The 25,195-nt window shown below is 42.0% G+C and overlaps 1 protein-coding gene and 1 pseudogene across 8 annotated transcripts in view; one reads left to right on the forward strand and one right to left on the reverse strand.

The window, feature by feature from the left end:
* Nucleotides 1-24,970, reverse strand: part of DCUN1D3 (defective in cullin neddylation 1 domain containing 3) — a 53,441-nt gene extending 28,471 nt beyond the window's left edge. Inside the window, exons 1-3 of one of the 8 annotated variants that reach the window (XM_043456012.1) lie at nucleotides 24,790-24,929; nucleotides 20,065-20,156; nucleotides 18,561-18,636 (exon numbers count right to left, since the gene is read on the reverse strand). The gene's annotated coding sequence lies outside the window, so the exon portion shown is untranslated. Of the gene's footprint in view, nucleotides 1-18,560; nucleotides 18,637-20,064; nucleotides 20,157-24,473; nucleotides 24,700-24,789 lie in introns of those variants that run through there. The other 7 variants (XM_043456014.1, XM_043456015.1, XM_043456013.1 and 4 more) reach the window with 7 other exon arrangements.
* LOC122433541 lies at nucleotides 1,368-25,134 on the forward strand (annotated as a pseudogene).
* Nucleotides 25,135-25,195: the final 61 nt, after the last annotated feature.

Consider the following 25,195-nt stretch of genomic DNA (forward strand, 5'->3'; position numbering starts at 1 on the left):
ACTGTTTATAATTGCCAGGACATGGAAGCAACCTAGATGCCCATCAGTCCACGAACGGATAAGGAAGCTATGGTACATATACACAATGGAATATCACTCAGCCATTAAAAAGAATTCATTTGAATCAGTTCTAACGAGATGGATGAAAGTGGAGCCCATTATACAGAGTGAAGTAAGCCAGAAAGATAAAGACCAATACAGTATACTAACGCATATATATGGAGTTTAAAAAGATGGTATGATAACGCATATAGCAAAACAGAAAAAGACACAGATGTACAGAACAGACTTTGGGACTCTGTGGGAGAAGGCGAGGGTGGGATGTTCTGAGAGAATAGCATTGAAACAAGTATACTATCAAGGGTGAAACAGATCACCAGCCCAGGCTGGATGCATGAGACAAGTGCTCAGGGCTGGTGCACTGGGAAGACCCAGAGGGATGGGATGGGGAGGGAGGCGGGAGGGGGGATCGGGATGGGGAACACATGTAAATCCATGGCTGATTCATGTCAATGTATGGCAAAAACCACTATAATATTGTAAAGTAATTAGCCTCCAACTAACAAAAATAAATGAAAAAAAAAAAAAAAAGAACTCCTTATTGCCAAATTCAGACTTGAAGAAAGTAGGGAAAACCACTAGACCATTCAGGTATGACCTAAATCAAATCCATTATGATTATACAGTGGAAGTGACAAATAGATTCAAGGGTTTAGATCTGATAGACACACTGCCTATAGAACTATGGACAGAGGTTCCTAACATTGCACAGGAGGCGGTGATCAACACCATCCCCTAGAAGAAGAAATGCAAAAGGCAAAATGGTTGTCTGAGGAGGCCTTACAAATAGCTGAGAAAAGAAGGGAAGTGAAAGGCAAAGGAGAAAAGGAAAGATATATCCATTTGAATGCAGAGTTTCTAAGAAAAGCAAGGAGATAAGATAAGGCTTCCTAAGTGAACAATGCAAAGAAATAGAGGACAATAGGATGGGAAAGACTAGAGATCTCTTGTTCAAGAAAATTAGAGATACCAAGGGAACATTTCATACAAAAACGGGCACAATAAAGGACAGAAATGGTATGGCCCTAACAGAAGCAGAAGATATTAAGAAGCAGCGGCAAGAATACACAGAACTGTACAAAAAAGATCTTCATAACCCAGACAACCATGCTAATGTGATCACTAACCCAGAGCCAGACATCCTGGAATGTGAAGTCAAGGGGGCCTTAGGAAGCATCACTACAAACAAAGCGAGTGGAGGTGATGGAATTACAGCTGAGCTATGTAAAATCATAAAAGATGATGCTATTAAAGTGCTACACTCAATATGCCAGCAAATTTGGAAAGCTCAGCAGTGGCCACAGGACTGGAAAAGGTCAGTTTTCATTCCAATCCCAAAGAAGCACAATGCCAAAGAATGTTCACACTACTCCATGATTGCATTCATTTCACATGCTAGTAAGGTAATGCTAGGGGAGATCATGGACACTGTCAAGGAGAGTCTCGAAAAGTCAGTAAAAGTGACCTTGGCAGAAATATCAAGGAGGGTGTGGAAGAAGCAGCCAGGACTGCCAAGCAGTCAGCCGAGTCAGTGTCCAAACGCGGGGAGAAGCTTGGCTGGACCAATGCCTTCAAAGCCCTCTCCCAGGGCATGGAGTCTGTCAAGGAGATTAACGAGAGCATCCTGGGACAAACCTGGCCCTACCGCTGGCCTGAGCAGCCCTGGAAAAGGAAGGAGTTCGATGGAGAGAAATTCAAGGAAGAGAAAATGTTTGAGGGCAACGAGGAGGCGCTGGGGGTCATGCTACACAAGGACTCCAAGTGGTATCAGCAGTGGAAGGACTTCAGGGACAACAATGTGCTGTTCAATCGGTTCTTCGAGATGAAGATGAAATGTGACGAGAGCAACACCACCTTCATCCGGGCATCCCGCATGTTGACAGACAAGATCACAGACTTGATGGGGGGCCTATTCTCAAAGACAGACATGTAAAGAGTTGCTCACAGAGATCCTGCGTGTAGAAATAGACCCTGCCATCGATAAGGACCGCTTCCTGCAGCACTGTGAGAACGACATCATCCCCAACATCCTGGAGGCCATGATTTCCCAGGAGCTTGACATTCTCAAAGACGGGTGCTATAAAGCTATCTACAGCCAACTGGCCAACCCGATCCAGCAGGCCAAGGGTCTGGGCCTCCAGTTCCACTCCCACATTGTGGACATTGACAACATCGATATAGCAAGTAGGCCTTACTTTCCAAAAAAACAATATGAAAAACATCCTAAAAGAAAGCAGTGGTGCACAAGCTGTTTTTGTCATCACCTTTGAAAAGGTGAAGATAGCTTTGGATTCTGGAATAAAATGTACCCACATACACACACTCATACTCATATTTTGCATCCCAGGATTGAGGGGTCCATGAAATGACAACTTTTCTGAATTGCCTGAGGGTTTTACCTGCACTGCAACCTTCATTTCTTTTACTCAAAACCAACTGCATACATTTTAACTCCTACAGCTGCCCTTCTGGGAAGGACATGATGTGCTTTGGACGCAGAATGATAGGGTTTGTACAGCCCAGCTGTATTCCCTTTCCACACATACCTAGTCACCCTGCATCTCTGTCTCCTCACCTGAAAATTGGGACAAAGGATCACTGTGAAGAATAAACGGCTCCTTCGTATCAGAGGGTTTCAGTTCAAATGCTGAGATGTATTCCTTGTCCAACCAACCTAAAGTACCATCTCCCTCTACCAGAAAACTATTTTATTTCTTTAGCACATAACACTCTGAAATTCTTGTTAACTTATTTATTGTCCACTCCCCCTACAAGAAAGCAATTTCCGGAAGAGTGGAAATTATTTTATTCAACATTTTGTCCTGGGCACCTAAGCTTTATCATGTAAGTAAATGTTTTGATAATATCTATTGAATAATAATTTCTGATATTTATTGAGCACTCTGTACAAGGTACTAGTCTATGCACTTAAATGTATTAACTCACGATTGAATGACATGCTTAGCACTGTCCCTAGCACAGTTAGTTATCAATAGATGATAGCTATTTATACCAATTCTATGATGTTATCAAATACTCAACAGTCAAGGAACTTGAGCCCTAAGGATGTAGAGTAGGCCTTAATTTCACCACTCAAGAGCTGGTTCCTAAGATCCAATTCCTGGACACCTCGCCTCTCAACACCCCACTACCCTCAAAGAGAAAACAGGAAATTGTCTCATTGTTCCAAATTATTCCCTACCTCATCAGTTAACCAGATAATGTGATACAAACACAGCTTCTCAGTCAGCAGTACATAGTCCCATCTCTCCTTACTCCACAAATTAATTTTCACCTCAAACACAGCAAAAGCCAAAATTTGAAGCTAAAATTGGGAGATATTCACCCTGTAGTACCTCTTTTTGACCTTCAACTTAGTCCCCTGGAAAAAATCTACATAATAATGGAAATCACTCCTGCCTGTCCTTCAAGCAAGGGTGAAAGTCCAGATAGTTTATTCAAGCCATAGCCATGTGTCACTGTAGGAAGCTCCAAGGGTTCTCCAAGCAATGAAAAACCTTCTGGTGCTGGTCCGAACTGCTTCTTCTCTATCACAATAAACAAAGGAATGACTTCTAAGGTGTCTAGAGATTTAAGGGCAAAAGGCAGCAGCTTGTTTGCATGCTATATAGTAAACATGAAGAACTCACAGCAAGTTTTACACTTCTTAAGATATTTTTTCCACTGTAGTATTCTTAAAAATTTGCTTGATGACAGATTGGCTTTTAATTCTGAGGGATGAAGCACATTCCCTGCAAAGAGGCTAAGGGATGTGGACCATCAAGGCCCTGCATCTCTTCAGAACCACTGGAGACAATAGACTATGTTTCATGTAACTGCCAAGAAAAGGCCAAAACCTAAAGTCCTAATCAGGGCCTTCACAGCCAGATGTACCTGCCAAGAAAGCAAAGGGCAGCTTCCACCTCTGCTGGCTGGCAGACCAGCCCACACATTCTGCTTAGCCATGTGAAACAGTCAGCTCTTGCTCTCCCCACCCTTAGGCCTAGTATTTGGGGTAGCGACACCAGTGACTTTTCTAGGAGAGTATTTTCTAAAAATAGAACTTCCACCTTTAGGTTTAAAACTGAAAAGAAAAATATCCAGGATTAGAAGTCTGTTTTAACACAATACATTGAAAACTATAACTTAAGTGCTGGTAGCTGGGGACAGGGATCACACTAGCACACGACTTCTCAGCAAGTCATAAAAAATAGCACAGGCCTGTTTAACAGCAGGCACCTACCAGTCACGGAGTTAAGAAGTCCATGTGCCAGGCGAGGGAAAACTAAACTGACACTCCTCCTGCATCTGTTTCAGCAGTGACGGGACTGACACAAATGAACTGCAGCAGCAATTTAAGAGACAGAATCATTAATAAACTGTTTTTGGAGGCTAGCTGAAGAAGAAATGTTTGAAACCCTGAACTGACTCATTTTTCAGAAGTTAAATCAGTTTAACGGGGGGAAGGGGGGAACCCTCTAAACGACAATAAATCACTAATTGAAACATTACAGGATTTCTAACAGCCATTCTTGATTAGCATACCTTTGTGTCAAAAGCAAAAGCCAAGTGCCAGCATTTAACAGCAAGTTGCTGTTAAATCAGTCTGGTGGAACTAGATGAGAACAACAAAAATTAATCTTCAGGCCTAGGTGGATACTGTCCGGATAATAAGATGATAAAGACCTCCTCAAAGGGCTTCTGGGTACCATAAATTTTATAACAAATCTACTTCTGCCAGGCAGCCAGGATTAACTCCTATTCACTCAGCATGGGCTAATCAAAATGGAAGCATTATTATCCACCACTGCTCTGAAAAAGACACAGCATGTCGCTCACTGCACATCAGTTTGCTGACATCACTACTCACTGTAAGAGAAGTCACTTAAATACTTTGTTAAACTTAAATACAACTTTCCTACTTGTTTCTTACAGGTCAAAAAGAGAAAAAACAGAAAATATTTCATTAACTCCTTCCTCAGTAAGTTCTTCTGACTGAACATTTTTTATTGTCTATGATGACCCCCTATTATAATAAACAATTATTTCTACTATGCATTCAAGGCTTGAATGCATTATGCATTTTACCCCTATGGAACATATTCATGGCTCTCAAGGAGATAGCAAAAAATGACAAGTACAAAAAAGATGTTACTGTTTTAGTGACTACATCTTGGATTAAAGTTCCAAGAAGGCAGGAAGTGTACATGGTAAAATGAAAAGGGCTAACTGGCAGCTAACAAACACTTTCTAAATTCAAATCCATGTTCTACTCTTTCTCAAAGTTAAGGATAATGTTACTCAAGACTACTTTTTAAAAATATGGACTTCCCTGGTGGTACAGTGGATAGACGTCTGCCTGCCAATGCAGGGGACATGGGTTTGGTCCTTGATATTGGTAGATTCCACATGCTGTGGAGCAACTAAAGCCTGTTGCCCCACAACTACCGAGCCAGTATGCACAACCGCTGGCGCCACACGCTTTAGGGCCCGTGAGCCACAACTACCGAGTCCGTGTGCCGCAATTACTGTAGCCCAGGCACCTAGGCGCTTCACAAGAGAAGCCACTGCAATGAGGGGCCAGCGCACCGCAACAGAGAGCAGCCACAACTAGCCAAAGTCTGCGCACAGCAACAAAGACCCAGGGCAACCAAAAATACGTACACACATTAATGCAATTTAAACTGCCTCTTTCAAAAAAGTATAGTAGAATATAGTCACTTTTTCGTTTAGTATATTTAAGTCTTTCAGTCACTGTAAAATGAGAGCTTGAACTTAATCAGTGTTCTTTGCAACTGGAACTGCAACAATCAGTGAGAAGCAAGTTACATCCTGACCGAATGCACACACATATATACACACACACACATACAACCAATGAAGCAATATTTACTCTCACTTCGATGATGAACTCTAATTTACGCTGCTTCTTTTTTAACTTGGTTTTTAATTGCTGGTTATAATCCACTACGTAAATAATCACAGGTGGCTCAGTAGTCTTTACCCCTGCCAATGAAGGAGATTCAGGAGACTCAGGTTTGACTCCTGTGTTGGAATAATCCCCTGGAGAAGGAATTGGCACTCCACTCCAGTATTCTTGCCTGGGAAATCCCATGGACAGAGAAGGCCTGGCAGGCTACAGTCCATGGGGTCGCAAAAGAGTTGAAGATTACCGAGGACACCCACCTAGAGCACATAAGAAGAAAAGTCCAAGATCAAACTGAGTCCCTCTAATATCTTTATTGTGCCAGACACAATGCTAGGCATTTTAGAGTTGTGACAGCAGTTAATCCCTAAAGCTGCTCAATGAGGTTGGTACTTTTTTTAACTGAAAAATTTAAAAATATTGTATTAATTCATTTAAAACATCACTGCTATATTTAAAATAGATAACCAACAAGGACCTACAACAAGCACCCCCAGAGAACTCTGCCCAATACTCTGTAATAATTAAATGGGAAAAGAATTTGAAAAAGAATAGATACATGTGTTTGGATAATCACTTTGCTATCTGAAACTAACACAACACTGTTAATATAAGATAAAAATTTTAAAAATAAAAATAAATACACATCATGTGTTACCATATATGTATGCATTTTAAGCAAGGTTATCGAAGTATGTAGTATAGTACAAAGAATAAAAATATTGAAGAATTAGGGAAAGGGGAAGTCTGCATAAGAAAATAGTAGATTCTAAAAAATAAATATCAATAATAAATCATTATATGTTAACATAAATGACAATTTTATGAAAAATAACTATTTCCAAAAACTTAATAAGAACAGCAACACTGTTTTACATTTTTGCAAATGTCTCTAAGATCTGGCTTAGAAGACAGCTAATTTCCCATGTGCTTCTCATTCAATCTTTTGTGATATAACACACCATGTAGACTCTATAAAATTCATGAGAGATGAAAGTATAATGGACAAATGATGTCAGTATTACTAAGAGAGAATCTGGTCTTTCAGATCCTATGAAAAGTGTCTTGGGGATCCTCTAAAAGAGACTCCGGGAATGAGGCTGGTACTCTTGATATTCCTATTTTACAAATGAGGGAATACACTCAGAAATAAAGCACCTTACTCAAGACCCTACACTGTAGCAGAGCCCTACACTGTAGCAGAGACAGGAGAAGCTCATTCAACATTCCATCAGTTCCCCCAGTTTCCCAGCCTCTTCAGTTAGACGAGGAAATGTGTCCATTTCTGGCCAAACAGGTACAGGCAGAAATGACAGGATGAGCTGTAGGCAGACTGATACTTATCATCTCCAAGCCCAAGCCTAAAGGTGGCACAAGACACCTCAGCCATCTTTTCCCTGGCCATGGTGACCAAGACAACACAGATGGTGCCACACATGATGGTGGAACCCACATCAGCTTGGGTCTCTGAGCAACTTCTGGAGCTGAGCACCTTTTAGCCTGAAACCCACCTGGGACATGCAAGCAATAAACTTTTCAACAGATTATGCCAAACTTTGTTAAGCTCTAACTCCTGAATATCCATCCCTCCCTCAGTAATTTTACAGTTCAGGCCTCTGCCATCTTTACTGCAGTATTCTCTCAGTTTACCTGCTTCTGGGATTGCTCCCTTCAATCTATCTTCCAAACTGCCACTGGGGTGATCTTTATAACACATTTAGCCCATGTGAATATGCCATGCCTCTACTCAAAATTATTTAATAGCTCCCCTTCCCCTACAAATCCAACTTTGATAAGGTATACAAGGTTCTTTTGAATTTGGCCTCAATTACTGCCATGCTCCTGTTCTCACTCCACATCCCTCGGGCATACTGAAACATCTGCCGCTTCCCAAGATGCTGTGGCCTCTCAACCCGCTGCAGCTTTATACATACTGTTCCTTGTGTCTGGAATGCCCCCTCACTCTCCAGTCTTGGTATTTCGATGCCAGCTCAGATTTTGCTTCTTATAGGACTCCTCTCCTGACCCCTTCAAGTTGACCTACAGCCTCTCTGTCTCTTCATACCTTCACTTGTTTTTCTATCTGTTTTCTTACCATAAAGCTTTTAAAAACAAGGTCCACAAAAGACACTCAAATTTACTAGAATGAAAATCTGGCAGCATATAAACACATTTATTTTTCATGAAGCACTATGCACCCAATCCTAGGGTTGACCCTTAAGAAAAATTCAGACTACACATACTTCACTTTGAATATAACGGTGAAAGAATCAAGTTTGGAGGCCAAGACTTAACAAGACTAGTTTTCAGCTTCACAAGTTCTCTATGAAAGGCCCATATTCCATCTGGGAAACCTGGTTCCCTGCTCATGTATGTCTAAGTTCAAAACCACATGGACTAGCTCTTCTTAGAAAACAGTTTGTATCTGTTTGGAAATCTTGAGTAAAAAACAACCTTCAAGTGTGTTTTTAAAGGTTTTGTTCTGTTAAACCACTATTATAATCTTTTGCTTAAGCTGCCAGAGTCAAAGGTACTAATGCTGGAGACATTCAGAACTTGGTGTTGAGTCAATCAATTTAAGCACTGTACGAAAACAGTAAAGTTTCAAATCAGAACAAGGAGGAGCTTAGAGGCCAAACTGCCCAGAGGGAAGGGAAAACTCTGCTTCCAACTGGGGAAAAGGCAACTATAAATATTTTTACCTGTTGCTTAACTTTTTATTATTTCTTTCTGCTAGGCCATGGAATGGTTGTGAGCTGAAAACTTAGAAAAGCAAATGCTCTAATAAATTAAGCAATTCTGGTTCGCTAACAGGAAGGTTTAAAGTCAAGAGTTAGAAAGTCTCTGAGAATACTTTTTTTTTTTTTTACTTTAACTTACCATGAAAGTTCAAGTTTCAGCATCCTAAAAGGGCTTTATTTTAGAAGTGAAAAGGCTCCCAATGAATAAAAGGTTAGTCTACCAACAGAAAACCAAAGTGGCGCTGGAAACATGTAAGAATGGCCTGAAAAGGTTTTGAACTCTACCACTATGTTTGCACATCTTTCATTCTGACTCAGTATTAAATTTATCTTTTTAAATGTGTGGTCCTGAGTACTTACACTCCATAGATGGAAATTATACTATCATGGAGATAACTATTTGTATGATTGGGAAAGAAGAGATTTTGATGTGCCTTTCATCTTTAAAAGCCTAACTATTCAGCTGCCCACAAGAGACCTGAACCAAGACTGACTGATCCAATGGCAATTTCCCAAGAAGAGAAGGTATTAAACCACCTCACTCTAGGTTTGCCAATTCTAGTCTATAGACCAAGGGTGAAAGTCACAATCCCTACATATTCCCTTTCAGAATTTCTCCAGACTCATCAGCAATTATCTGTAAATAATGATTAGCCTTTGCACCTAGGGAAATAGTTGTTATTCAGTTGCTAAGTCGTGACTGACTCTTTGTGACCCCATGGACTGCAGCGTGCCAGGAGTTCACTATCTCCCAGGGTTTGCTCAAATTCATGTTCATTGAGTTGGTGATGGCATCCAACCATCTCATCCCGCTGCCACCCCTTTCTCCTCTGTCTTCAATCTTTTTCAGCATCAAGCTCTTCTCCAACGAGTCAGCTCTTTGCATCACATGGCCAAAATACTGGAGTTTCAGCTTCAGCATCATTCCTTGCAAAGAATATTCAGGGTTAATTTCCTTTACAATTGACTGGTTTCATCTCCTCGCAGTAGAAGGGACTCTCGGGAACCTTCTCTCCAGCACCACAATTCAAAAGAATCAATTCTTCAGTGCTCAAGTCTTCTTTATGATCCAACTGTCACATATATATGTGACTATTGGAAAAATCATAGATCTGACTATACGGACCTTTGTCAGCAAAGTAATGTCTCTGCTTTTTAATATGCTATCTAGGTTTGTCATAGCTTTTCTTCCAAGGAGCAAGCGTCTTTTAATTTCATGGCTGCAGTCACCATCCACAGTGATTTTGGAGCCCCAGAAAAGAAAATTTGCCACTGCTTCTACTTTCTCCCCTTCTATTTGCTATGAAGTGATGGGACCGGATACCATGATCTTAGTTTTTTGAATGGTGAGTTTTAAGTCAGCTTTTTCACTCTCCTCTTTCACCTTCATCAAGAGGCTCTTTGTGAAAGTAACTCAGTCATATCTGACTCTTTGTGACCCCATGGACTATACAGTTCATGGTACTCTCCAGGTCAGAAGACTGGAGTGGGTAGCCTTTCCCTTCTCCAGGGGATCTTCCCAACCCAGGGATCAAACCCAGGTCTCCTGCATTGCAGGCGAATTCTTTACCAGCTGAGCCACAAGGGAAGCCCAAGAGGCTCTTTCCTTTCTGCCATCAGAGTGGTGTCATCTGCATATCCAAAGTTATTGATATTTCTCCCAGCAATCTTAATTCCAGTTTGTGCTTCATGCAGCATGGTATTTCACATGATGTACTCTACATATAAGTTAAATAAGCAAAATGACAACACACAGCCTTGTCTCACTCCTTTCCCCAAATTCGGAAACAGTCAGTTGTTTCACGTTCAGGTCTAACTGTTGCTTCATACAGGTTTCTCAGGAGACAGGAAAGGAGGAAGATACTGGAGTGAGGTGCCATTTCCTTCTCCAGAGGATCTTCCCAACCCAGGGATAGATTCTACACCTCTCGCATTGCAGGTGGATTCTTTACCACTGAGCCATCAGGGAAGCCCTAAGCGAAACAGACTGTCAAAAACCTGACATCTACCCTGAGCAAGGTGGGTCTTGTGAATGTGTACAAAGGATGAGTATTGTGCATGCCATGAGACAGATTTTAATAAGAAAATAGATTTTTTTTAATCCTGCAAAATATAGTCTTGAATACAGGTTTGTCCAATATGCTAAGTAATACAGTTTACTACTTCTTCTCAGGAGACAAGATAGTATGGTTGACAAAACCAAAATTTACAAAATTTGAGAGCTTGTGGCTTGGAACATTAGATGCTACCCTAATTGGGGAACATCTGAGAGTTTCTCATTATGAAATCATGTAGAAACTTTGTATTAAACCAATGACAGAGAAAAAATGAAGGAAGAAAAGAATCTTAAGTTACAGCACTGTCACCATTTTGTAGTATTTTAACCTAATCTTGACTAGATAACTAAAAGATCCTAAAAGATGATGCTGTTAAAGTGCTGCATTCAATATGCCAGCAAATTTGGAAAACTCAGCAGTGGCCACAGGCCTGGAAAAGGTCAGTTTTCATTCCAACCCCAAAGAAAAGCAATGCCAAAGAATGTTTGAACTACCACACAATTGCACTCATCTCACATGCAGTAAAGTAATGCTCAAAATTCTCCAAGCCAGGCTTCAACAGTACATGAACTAAGAACCTCCAGATGTACAAGCTGGATTTAGAAAAGGCAGAGGAACCAAAGATCAAATTGCCAACATCCATTGGATCACAGAAAAAGCATGAGAGTTACAGAAAAACATCTACCTCTGCTTCACTGACTATACCAAAGCCTTTGACTGTGTGGATCACAACAAACTGTGGAAAATTCTTCCAGAGATGGGACTACCAGACCACCTTACCTGCCTCCTGAGAAATCTGTATGCAGGTCAGGAAGCAACAGTTAGAACTGGACATGGAACAACAGACTGGTTCCAAATTGGGAAAGGAGTACATCAAGGCTGTATATTGTCACCCTGCTTATTTAACTTATATGCACAGTACATCATGCGAAATGCGGGGTTGGATGAAGCACAAGCTGGAATCAAGATTGCTGGGAGAAATATCAATAACCTCAGACAAGCACCCTTATGGCAGAAAACGAAGAGGAACTGAAGATCATGGCATCTCGTCCCATCCTTCATGGCAAACAGATGGGGAAACAATGGAAACAGTGACAGACTTTAGTTTCTTGGGCTCCAAAATCACTGTAGGTGGTGACTTTAGCCATGATATTAAAAGACGCTTGCTGCCTGGAAGAAAAGCTATGACCAACCCAGATAGCATATTAACAAGCAAGAGACATTACTTTGCTGACAAAGGTCTATTTAGTCACAGCTGTGATTTTTCCAGTAGTCATGTATGGATGTGAGAGTTGGCCCATAAAGAATGCTGTGTGCAGAATAATAGATGCCTCTGAACTATGATGCTGGAGAAGACTCTTGACAGTCCCTTGGACTGCAAGGAGGTCAAACCAGTCAATCCTAAAAGAGATCCATCCTGAATATTCATTGGAAGGAGTGATGCTAAAGCTCTGGCCACCTGATGCAAAGATCTGACTCACTGGAACAGATCCTGATGCTGGAAAAGATTGAAGGCCGGAGGAAAAGGGGATGACAGAGGATGAGATGGTTGGATGACATCACCGACTCAATGGACATGAGTCTGAGCAAGCTACAGGAGTTGATGATTGACAGGGAAGCCTGGCATGCTGCAATCCATGGGGTTGCAGAGTCGGACACAACTGAGCGACTGAACTGACTAGATAATACATGGCTCAGAAAAATAAAAGACTTCAAACCACCTTTATAGCAATTTTTAAAAACTAGTTTGAAACATGCAACAGTTTATTACAAGGTGCTATATCAGATGCATGGCCCTTTACGTTGAGAACAAAATAGAACAATATCATTTACAGAAGAGAGGACAACAACTAAATGTAGATAATGAATGATGACAGTGTTAAGATATACAGAAAATGTCAAGGTAACACAAATAATTAATGCTTAAAAAAAAAAACAACTCTAAACCATAGACTACATCTGAAAGCAGATTTCTTGGCTCCTACTACACAATCAAGATTGCACTATTTTTTCTGGGTTTTGCTTAAAAACAAAGTACCTCCCACAAGTTTATTTCATTTCTACCACTGCTCGTTTTACTTCTCAAGATTCCCACTATGTGAAAACCAATACAACAAAAAGTGATAGGAAATTTTCAAAAACCTTGCCTCAGAATTTATGTTCATTTTAGGGTACACCTTTAAAGTGGCTACCAGGAAGAAGTAAGGTAGAGATCATTAGGATGGGGCAGCCTCAGCATTCCAGAACAGAGAAAGCCTGCACAGGCATGCATTCAAGAGATGGGGGTGGCTTTTTCTTCCTCCCCAACAGAACAAATGGGAACCCTAACTCCTGTCTTAGGGAGTTCCAACTACAAGGAGTGAAAAGAACTAAAGATCAATCCAGGTTTTGAGGAATCTGCTAAAAGTGAGAGGAAGCAACATTACTCATTTTTTGTTATTCAAAAAAAAAGCTACCACTTCTAAAGTATATGCTAATTTAAATTCTACACAACCAACTTAGGGGCATTTTCACCATGAATGCATAAAAAAAATTTGTCAATTTGCTTAAGTTAGGCAAGTTTTTTAAAGTCACTCAAATTTAGACCTATTGAGTCCATCACCACAAAGGCTTTATGAAAGTATGGCACTGCACTAGAATTACTTTGTCTTAGAACTTATAAACACATCAGCTATTCCTACATAACCTTTATGATCATCTACATCTGTTTACCATCCCAACTATCGTTCCTCAAAGGTTTTTCTTGAAAGGGTAAAAAAAATCCACTTTAGTATCACCCTAAGTAACATTATCCATGAAGTCATAGGTCTAATATGCTAGTTACACTTTCATTAATACACGTTAATGAAAATATAGGATAAAAAAATATTCATCAGGCAAAACTCATCTCATGTACCATCAATAGTATAAAAAAACACCCCTTTGTACACTCATTTCAGCAGCACACACACTAACAATGTAACCAAAGCCACACTTTGGGGAACAGTGATTTAGTACCAAATCCTTCATTGCAGCTAAGGAAACAGGCTCAATGAAGGGGTGTAACTTGCCCAAGGACACACAGAACTAGTGGCAGACTCTAGACTAGAACTTAGTCCAACGGTGGTCAACTAAAGTAGAATGTACAGATGGGTAAGATACAGGGAGAATTAGTCCTTGGGGACTTCCCCAAGAAGTGAACTTCAAGCAGTTGCTAAGCCCTTTGACAGCAGATCCAGGTGTTTCATTTTCTCTGAGAAGCCACACACGTAACATGGTATTTGCTGGTGGACTCTCAGAGTGTCTGGATGGGCTGGAATAAATCTGTTGCTTCCTTCCTGAACTCTCATGTGGTTCTCCCAACCTCACTGAAGACCAAGGCATGCTGCCAATGATAAAAATGTCTCCTGGATCAGTTTCCCACTTTTTGATCCAACAATATCCTAGCCACTGAGCTCCTGTCCCCATTGCTAGATTCATGCATGCTCTATATGGTTTCAGGAGGAAGATTTTCCATCTCTGGGTTTTAGGCTAGCTTTGGAAACAGGCTGGAAGTTTCCATTACAGAGTTACTCCAGTATTTCCCAGATACCCAGACCAGGTTTTATTTTCAAGTGATAGATAACTTGTGTCTATTATGTGCCCAGCAATGTTTTATACACTGTCCCATACTTCCCATATAAGAGAAGGCAAAATGATATAGTTCCTGGCCTGTTGGGAGCTGCCAATCCATGTGAGTTTCACTGTACATGCAGGCAGTTAACAATAACTAACATTATTAAATGTTTATCTATATGCCAGGCATTGTACCATGTCCTGCAAATGTCTTATTGACTCCTCACAACAATTTACTGTGATTATTTTCACTTAATACATGAAGGAAACAAGGCTTACAGATGCTAAATGGCTCATCCAAGGTTAAGTGACAAGTAGATGGTAAAGTTCAGATGCAAACCCAGACTCTACACAGATGCTCTTACCTGTGCACTATGTACACTTGAATCTTTAAATTCACAGTGAAAGGAAACATGATTTCTGTATATCTAATTTCCTAAAAGTGAGCTTCTTTATTGCATTAGGGGATGCATTTATTAAATTAAAAAATATATATAACACATTCTGAGAGTGCCATTTCATACTGATTGAGGGAAGAGTTTGCTCCTTGTAATCTGAAACTATGCAATTTGCACTCTCTCGACCAAAAAAAAAAAAAAAAAGCCATCAAATTAAAACTAAATGAATACTGTCACTTATCACCTAAATCAACTTTGGAATGTTAGTTGTTCAGTCATGCCCGACTCTTTGCGACCCCATGGACTGCAGCCCACCAGGCTCCTCTGTCCATGAGATTTTCCAGGCAATGATACTGGAGTGGGTCGCCATTTCCTTCTCCAGGGGACCTTCCCAACCCAGGTATGGAACTGGGGTCTCCTGCACTACAGGCAGATTCTTTACTGACTGAGCTTATTCGTGGTGGCTCAGTGGTAAAGAATTTGTCTGCCAATTCAAGAAGATGAGATTCAGTCCCTGGGTGGGGAAGACCCCCTCGAGGAGGAAGTAGCAACCCACTCCAATATTCTTGGCTGGAGAACTCCATGGAGAGAGGAGACTGGGTTATAGTTCATGGGATCACAAACAGTTGCAAAGAGTTGGACAGGACTGAGCGATTGAGCACACTCGCAACCTTATTCCTACTTTGGGGATACAACTGGAGTACTAATGTGGTATAATAAAAAATATACTTGGTCTTTATCCCCAGTTACTACCAGAGGTCCTAAAACCCCTGGAATTCCTTTACAGATAAGACTTCTTGTTATTCATTAAGGAGCAGGGTTTAGACCACACCTGAGTTTCTCTTTGATAGTTTGAAAAGAAGCTACCTTTGTCAGAAAGCCCAGGCATATGACTGGAACTTTCAGTCCCACCTTTAGCCCCAAGGAAGGGAAGGGTGGCTGAAGTTTCATCAACAAAGGTCAATGATTTAATAAATTATGCCTACATAAAGGAACCACAACTGAAAGTCAAACAAGGCTAGGGGTGCTTCCGTCTAGTCAAAGCCATGGTTTTTCCAGTGGTCATGTATGGATGTGAGAGTCGGGCCATGAAGAAAGCTGAGCGCCAAAGAACTGATGCCTTTGAACTGTGATGTTGGAGAAGACTCTTGAGAGTCCCTTGGACTGCAAGGAGATCCAACCAGTCCAACCTAAAAAAGATCAGTCCTGAATATTCATTGGAAGGATGGATGCTGAAGCTGAAACTCCAATACTTTGGTCACCTGATGCGAAGGTCTAAATCACTGGAAAAGACCCCGATGCTGGGAAAGACTGAAGGCAGGAGGAGAAGGGGATGACAGAGGATGAGACGGTTGGACGGCATCACCAACTCGATGGACATGAGTTTGAGCAAGCTCCAGGAGTTGCTGATGGACAGGGAAGCCTAGTGTGTTGCAGTCCACAGTGTTGCAAAGAGTTGGACATGACTGAGTGACTGAACTGAACTGAGGGGAGCTTATGGCTTCCCAGGTGGCACTAGTGGTAAAGAACCTGCTTGCCAATACAGGTAGATATAAGGGATGCAGGTTTGATCCCTGGGTTGGGAAGATTCCCTGGAGAAGGGCATGGCAACCCACTTCAGTATTCTTGCCTAGAGAATCCCATGGACAGAGGACCCTGACAGGCTAGTCCATAGGGTTGCAAAGAGTCAGACATGACTGAAGCAACTTAGCACGCAAGGGAGCTTCAGGGTTGGTGAATACACTGATGTGCTGGGAGGCTGGCATGCCCAGAGGGGACATGGAAGCTCTGTGCCCCTAATTCAAATCTTGCCCTATCCAGGTCTTCCATTTGGCTGTTTCTGAGTTGTAGCCTTTATAATGAAACAGAATTCATACATATCATGTTTTAGCAGCTAAATGAGTCATATGTACTAGCAAATTATCCATCGTGGGGGAGGGTGCTCATGGGAACCCCTAAATTTGAGGTCTACCAGGCAAAAGTGCAAGGAGGAATTTGAGACAACCTGATACTTGCGGCTGGCACTTGAAGTGGGGCAGTCTCCTGAGACTGAGTCATTAACCTGTGGGATCTGCACAAACTCCAAGCAGTTTGTGTCAGAAGTGAACTGTTGGATACTCAGTGATGTCAGAGAATTGTTGAAGGGACGGCATAATTAACCTCAGGAGAAGAAGTCCATGTTACAACCAATTTGAAGTGAAGTGAAGTGAAGTGAAGTGAAGTGGCTCAGTCGTGTCCGACTCTTTGTGACCCCATGGACTGGAGCCTACCAGGCTTCTCCCATGGGATTTTCCAGGCAAAAGTACTGGAGTGGGTTGCCATTTCCTTCTCCAGAGGATCTTCCCCATCCAGGGATCGAACCCAGGTCTCCCGCATTGTAGGCAGACGCTGATACTTATTTAATTGAAGCCACCTTCCTTGATCTCATCATTAAATCTGTAGCTGTCACCAATTCAGAGTAGTACTTGCCATTTTCAGCACTAGAAGAAAATCTGGCCTTATGTCAGATTCACAAGTACCTGGTAGAATAAAATTTCTTTTAAAAGACTAACGGTTTAATTTGATCTGCTAAAGAGACCATGTAATGTTACAAAAATATGAAGTCAAAATATATTTTCTTTAATTATTTTAGTTGCGGTTTAACTCACATTTAATCCCCATGAAAGAATCATGAATTACCTCAATAGTTTACATGTAACTGTTCCCTTTGGGTAACAGACATTGTTAAATGACAATCGCCACCACACAGTATTATATACTTAACTCAAACTCTAATGGACCCAGGAACAATACGTTCCCTCTTGTTTGCCAACTTCTTATTTGTCAAAAACAAAAGTCAAAAGAGAGATCTCAAAGAAGTTAGGCTTAAGCAGTCAATCATGACCAACTAGTCAATCTTGAAGACCAATCTGGTCAAACCAGACACTGCATCAATGCACTCATCCCTTCCCATCAGGAATATACTTTTCAATCAGGGGAGAGAATACTGTCATCAGAGACCTGGTCAGGGGCACTGGATTACCCAACTCCAAAGGTCCCCATTCCCCTCCTTGTAAATGGTGTTGTCTAGCACCGGGCAACTGTGTGGGCCTGTTCCTTCCTGAGCCACTCTTCTCCTATCAAGTGCCACTGTTAGCAATTTCCACCTTTTCTCAGCTGGACAATTTTTTCTTCACCCTATGCATATGGCCCACAATATCACCACTGCCACCACTCTGCACTCCCAAAGGCCTGCTTCCTGAAATGTTCTCCTCCCGAGCAACTGAACCCACATAACTAAATGCCTCTGGAAAGGTCTTTAGACTTTTCTCTTTCATATAATGTTAGTAAACCCCCAAGCAAAATTCTCCTACCATTGACATCAGCTATAACCAACTGTTTTGAGTAAATGACTGGACAAGTGACTAGTTATTTCAAAGAAAAACTAATTTACTTGGAGAAAAAGAATCACAGAAATATCCTTTAAAATGAACACATCACTCCTTACTTTTGAACTGTACTCACTTAGAATAAAGAAAACGTCACCACTCTGAGAACCTGGAACTTCTAGCATGTCTATAATCCTGCCACCCAGAACATATGCTGCCAGAGTCCCAGCACCCTCACTGGAGGGGTATTCCTTGCCTTCCCTTCCTGTTTAAAGGCAGCCACTAGGTAGTCATTAAGTAGATATAAAGTAAATGTTTAATTGGAAACAAATTTGTTTCACAGATTTTTTTAAGAATAAAGCAATTGTAGATATTTTCACAGAGCCATTCTAAAAATGTTTTGTCCATGCATATACCTGGGTTTTCCTGTTCATATTCCAAGGCAGGTCACTGGAAATGGGAATATGCAGGTCAGCATTTTGCATAGGCATTCTGGACAGCATATAGAAGAGACCAAACACCAAGGATTCAATTAAACTCAAACAAACTCTACTCAGTGCCTACAAGGATATATTTAAGGCAGTGCAAATAAGAAAACAAAATCAGTGCAGAGAAGTCCTATACCTGCCAGTACCTTCTCTGTAACTTTAAGCAAGTTTACTAACCTTTAGAGAGTTCCATTTACCTTCTGCTTTTTTATCTGTTTTCAGCCTCAAAACATTTTGATCGACTGAAATCTTATGGGGAAACTCAATATAACAGCAACTATAGCAAAGTCAAACATGGGTGTGGTGGTGGGGAGCAGGAGCAGTGAAATGGAAGCTAGACAGCAAGATGAGGGGGTTTTCCATGTCTACCACGGATATACTCCAGAAATGACCCCTGAGAGGGCTCTACATAGCCCAGTTTGAAAAATTATCATGTCAGATATTCTAAGATTCTTGGAGGGTCTTCTTCCTGCCTTATTCTTAGCTGGACAAAGAATTAAATGCATTCAATACAGTAAATGCTATGATTTGAGTCTTGTTCAGAATCAAAGTTATAGGTCACACACCAACCCACTTTTAGGCAAACGCTGCAGAATCCAAATACTTCATCAACCAGAAAGAGCTAAAAGCTATAACCAAACTCTGTGATCTTGATATGGTGGAAGTGATCTACTTTTAAAATAATGAAAGCAAGTTTTTCCAAAACACTGTATCCTAGACTGACCAGCAGAGATTAAGGCAAAAATGAGAAGTCCTACACTATGCAGTGATGCTGCCCAAGATCCTTGGTCAGTCATCGTATCTGGTCTGGATCTTCAGGCCATGGTGACAAAATCATTTTCAGTCCCCAGGTCCTGAGACTGAATCCTCCAGCAGAGCAGGGAGAACAGGAACAAGGATTATGCATCGCAGCAGTATGCAACCTAAGCTTCCATGATGCAATCCAGCCCAAAACCCAACAACACACCTTGGTCAAAGGACACTGCTGAGCAAGAACAGGCCCTCAGGAAGTCAGTAGTTATCAACATGAAGCCTACTTATTTCATATAATCAGGTTGGTATCAGGGCACTCACTGACCATGATGATTTATTTTGGTACAAGGGCTATTCACCACCTCAAGATCCCTTTACTGAGCTTCCCTATTCTGATGTATGGTATTTAAATAGTTTCACCTGCACACATCTTAAAGAAGAGAATTTGGCATTTCTCCCCTCCCATTTTCTCCTTTCTACATATCACAACTTCAAAAGATTAGTTTGAGCCACTTCAGATAATTAAAAGGCTAAGTTCTTACTTGTAATCATCTACTAATTGAACAAGTCAGGTGCTACAGTAATCTCCTTTTTCCCCCAAAATAAGTAGGTTCCTCCATCACCAAGAAAAACAGATATAAGAACTGGTAAAACTAGATGTGAATTGAAAGACACTAACTCAATGAAACACTCTGGTCCATTGTGCAGAGAGCTTCAGAACACTGTTCCAACATTTAGGGAGAATTGATCCTGGTTCACTGGTATCAACATCTGTAAATAGACACAAAGAGGTAACTGTAAGTAATCAAGAGCTGGGGGAATAGGAGTCACCACGTAATTACCATTGTTTCATTCAGAGTTACCACATCTTCACCTTAAAACAACTGGCAGCCAGTGTACAATTAACTCTTCTTACTGCAGCACAAAATAGTAGCAAAATCAGATTAATTTTAAGTCATCTAATGCAATGCAAACACACAACTCCAAAAGTAAGTGGTATCAACTCTTCTTTCAGAAGAGTTTGTCCAAAAGCCCCAGGAGTTTAACAAACCCACTGGTACTCTAGATTAAAAGGCCAGTTCATTAAAAGGCCAGTTCAGCTCTGAGAATCTAAATTCATTTAGGTTTGTAGATTCTTTCCCCAAACACAATTAGTGGCCAATGCAGGAGTCAGTGGCTTCTCCCTGTATTCAAGTTCCCCTCCTACCCATCCGACCCATTTCACAAATTAGAAAAGAGCCACCACTCTCCAAACTGACTGATGAAATTTCAGCCTACAGGGTATTTTCATACTTGAGTTATAAGTGAAGATGAATATGGACAGCTTAATAATCCATTAGCTAGATTAAAATCCAACATTAGGATACAACCTAGACCAAAGCCACATGTGTGCATGTGTGCACATGTGCACTGTCGCTTCAGTCCTGTCCAACTATTTGCAAACTGCTGGACTGTAGCCCACCAGGGTCCTCTGTCCATGGGATTCTCCAGGCAAGAATACTGGAGTGGGTTGTTATGCCCTCCTCCAAGGGGATCCAGGGGAGGAATCTGACCCAGGGATCGAACCCGAGACTCTTGCATCTTCTGCGCTGGCAGGCAGGTTGTTTACCACTAGAGCCCCTTGGGAAGCCTGTGTGTGTGTGCGTGTGTGTGTGTGTCTAAGTGAAAGTGTTACTCAGTCATGTCTGATTCTTTACAATCCCATGGACTGTATAGTCCATCAGGCTCCTCTATTCATGGAATTCTCCAGGCAAGAATACTGGAGTGGGTAGCCATTCCCTCCTCCAGGGGATCTTCTTGATGCAGGGATTGAATCCAGTCTCCTGCATTGCAGGCAGATTCTTTACCGTCTGAGCTACCAGGGAAGCCCCCATATGTAATCAATTCTCAGTTCTTTGAGTTACTCTGCAGTATAAAGGGTAGAGTCTATTGTTTGCCTAATTCTAGCTGTTCACTTGCTTGCTAACCAGACTTCCTATTTACATTCAAGTTGGGATTCAGTAAGTCAGTTCAAGCTCAACTCCAACCCCTTCATTACCCCAGGACTGCCCAGGACTATTCAAGTTACTTTTGATAATCCATCTACCCATGCTAGAACTTAAAACAGGGGACAACTCCAAAATTTCTGATTCATTTTTCACAAACACGAAAAAGTTTTACTTACAATTTCTGATACTAACTTTACTACAAACAGCCCAAGCAACATTTAAGTCTCTCAACTGCCTAGCTCAAAGAGCCAATTCACTCAAAGAACACACTAGTCACTGTTGTGGTGTTCAAAAGAAGAAAACAGCATATTCTAACTGTTTCAGCCCACTGAAACATTTGACTCTACAGGGCCAAATCAAGGAGGAGTTCTGATTGGGCCTCTCAAGTGGACAATCTGGTCAAGGTGAGGCTGAGAAGCAACTGGCTACTAGAGATGAACGCCCCCAACAGAAGGCAAAAGTAGGTTACATCACTTGGCTACATGCCAGCCCAAAGATGCCAACAGAGTGGGATTATGCCCACAATGGTCATTTATCTAATGTAATCCAGAGTGAACTTTTAGCACCAACCTACGTACACACCTCAGCTGAATGTTATTAGTCATCAGGCAGACCAGACAAAAGTGGAAATAGTGCAACATAAAATCTGCCTTCCTACAAAAAACAACTTCAAACTTAGATTGTAATGGTCATCTTGTAGACCAACAGGGGCATGTTATTATCATTTGCCCAATCTTCAGCCCTAAATTCACAGCTAGAAGCAAAAGAGGATTCATATACTAGAACACATTTGGGGTACCCAATATGCAATTTTAAAAAGCATAGAAGACAAAATCCTGTAAGGAAAAAGGCAACCTCTCAATTGAACATCCCACTGAATTCTTAACTCATGCCTTGAGATTCATCTGCCAGAAAAGACCCAGATGACCACTGCCTCCTCCTCTCCCACTCTCAGCAGGGTGACCTTTTTTCCCTACAATACTCAAGTAAAGTGAAAGTCACTCAGTCGTGTCCAACTATACAGTCCATGGAATTCTCCAGGCCAGAATACTTGAGTGGGTAGCTGTTCCCTTCTCCAGACAATACTCTTAAGAGTATCCTTAAAATAGTATGTGGCAAGACTAGGAAAAGCAACAGAATTAAAAGGAACATCATTTTCTTTATCCTTCTTGCTCTTATTTTGCCCACCTATTCTGAGCCCAGCCTCCATCTCTCTGACCTAGACTCTCTTCACTCTTCTCTTTGATCACTAGGCTCTAGCCATTACAGCCTCTCCTACCCCTAATCCTCCCCTACCTCCTCTACACCATCCCTTTCTTCCCACTCCTTGGAACTTGCCACACTCCAGCCCAGTTTTTGCACTAGCTAGTCCCTAAACCTGGAAGGTTCCTCCCGTATTTTTGCAAGGCTGGCTCCTTTTTATTTAAAGTACAACTTCAGTGTTGCCTTCTCAGAAAGCTTTAGACTGTACCCCAGTCAGACACTTCCTATCACAACACTCACAATCACAATCACAGATAAGAGATGATTTTCTTCAGCTCTTATCAAAACCCAATTTGTTTATTTATCTGTCCCCACCCCGCTCCAACGAAGGCTCCATGAGAGCATGGACCTTACTGCTATGTTCCTCTTTGTATGCCCACTGCCTAAAATACTGGCTAGCAACTAGTAGCTTGTCAATAAATGTTTGTTGAATGAATGAATTTTGGACTTTTTATTCAATGATTCCAAATCAGTTAAGGTGAGAACAGTAGTCATTTTTTCCTTTTGTTGCATTTCTGTGAAACATCCAAACATGCTGTTACTTGTACAATGAAAGCACTAAATATTGTTTTATCAGGCCTGAAAGCCCTGATGAGTAGGATGGAACCCATTACGATAATTCTAGCAATATGCACATAAACTCAGTTACAGAGGAAGAGGATTTACAGACACCTTCTAATCATCAAAGGATCCCTAAAATTTGGGAACCATCTCTTAAAGTTCTTTAGAAAACAGCTCCAGACTCAAGAGGATTTCCAAAGAAAATATCAACACCAAAGTAGGAATCATTACACTTCACTCTGAAATCCCTACCACAGGCTAAAGCAGCACTACTTTTTCCCCCCTTAAACCAACAAAACATCAACGAAGAGACCTTCTTTTCGAATCATTCTCTGCTAAATAATTTTTCCACATCCGTTACTGGTTTGTATTCTTCCCTGAAAGAAAACTAAGCAAACCACACTGTCTCATGTAAGACCACCTATACACAAAGAATAAGCTAAATAAATAAGATGGAAATCTGCACAAGCCAAATGTGTCACTGAAGACTTGTGTGCCAGACACACAAAAGAAAAAATAAGAGAGCTATTGTCCAATTGTAGAAACAAAAGAGTAACACGGGCTTTTCTGTTCTCCAAAGTGCATCATGAAGTGTGGGTGGAGAGAAACAAGAAATCTAGAATTAGCCTAACATCAAATCATTTTGGAAAGAGTTGACAACATTTAAATTCCTCACACATAAAGTATTTAGAGCAAGAGACCTTGATTCCTGGGCTATGATGCCATTTAGGAATCCTTGCAAGGGCTTTGGAATTCCAGTATTCAGAGGATAAAACGCTCATTTTAATCGGGAGCGACCGGGGATTGAGAGGTACTCCCAAAGAGAGACAGCTTGTAACTGAAGTATTACAAAGCTTGCAGTTAAGACCTGGGATGGAGGCGGAACACCAAATTCAAAAGAGGTAACCAAGATACCAAGTGCTATAAAGGAAAAAAAAAAACCCAAAAAACACCAGAGTTACCACCTAGTCACGGAGAATTAAAGTGGAAAGGAGGGCTATGCACGGGAGAAGATGGGGGGGGGGAATGGAAAAAAAACCCCAATACATTTGTCACTCTGTCCCACTTCCTATACAGGATACGGGCAAAGCTTCCAGCCCCATCACCTCAGGCACAGATGGTTATCGTATATAGCAAAGGTGCATAGGAAGGACTTCAGGTCTGAGCCCCTTAATTCCAGGGCTGTTAATGATTAAAGAGGAAGATGGGGGTGGGGAGGTAGATGAGGGCGGAGGGAGCTGGAGATTCACCCACCACCTCTCGTTTGGGCTCCTACCTCACGGCGCTTACAAGGCGCAGAGGACCAGAGTCTGTACCCCCTCCAGGGCAGCTCCGGCCCCCAGAGCCCCAGGCCCTGGGTTGAGGGGTGCTGGCGGTGAGGAGGCAGGGACAGTAGGTAAGTTTTCTGAGCCCTGCGGCTGACACGCCACAGGCTCCCCTCACAGCCTCTCCTTCCAGCGGGACCAGTCCAGACAAGGAGCTGATTTCCACGCCTCCCCTTCCACCCCCCCTCCCTTTCTCGAAGGTACCCAACCCCCGCCCCTTCATCTCCCAAAGCCTCCCCTTCTCCTCAACACCCCCCCCAAACTCACAGCTGCTCCAGAGGTTCCTCCAGTCAAACCCTTTCTGGAAACGACGGCGGCCCGGCGGGTCCAAAACACCTACCATCCCCGCTCGCGTTTCCAGGTTCCCTACCCCCTCCGCCGCCGCCGCCGCCGCCTCTTCTCCCACCACTGCCGCCGCCTCCCCTTCATCTGCCGCCCACCAGCGGCGGCCGCCCCGAAGCCCCGCCCCCTCCATCGCCTCCTGCATCATCACTTCCGGTAACCCCGCAGGCCGCCCGCTCCGGCAGGCGGAATAGGAAAGGAGAGAGGAGGGAACGAGTGGCAGTTAGCGTCACGACGTACGCAAAGGCGTACGAAGCTGTCGCCAAGTAAGGGCAAGGACTTAGCAACGCAACGCGGAGGGAAGGCTAGGAAGAGATGGAGTGGACCATTT

The sequence above is a fragment of the Cervus canadensis genome, chromosome 32 (genome assembly GCF_019320065.1).
Source record: "Cervus canadensis isolate Bull #8, Minnesota chromosome 32, ASM1932006v1, whole genome shotgun sequence".
In the NCBI taxonomy this organism is placed as follows: domain Eukaryota; kingdom Metazoa; phylum Chordata; class Mammalia; order Artiodactyla; family Cervidae; genus Cervus; species Cervus canadensis.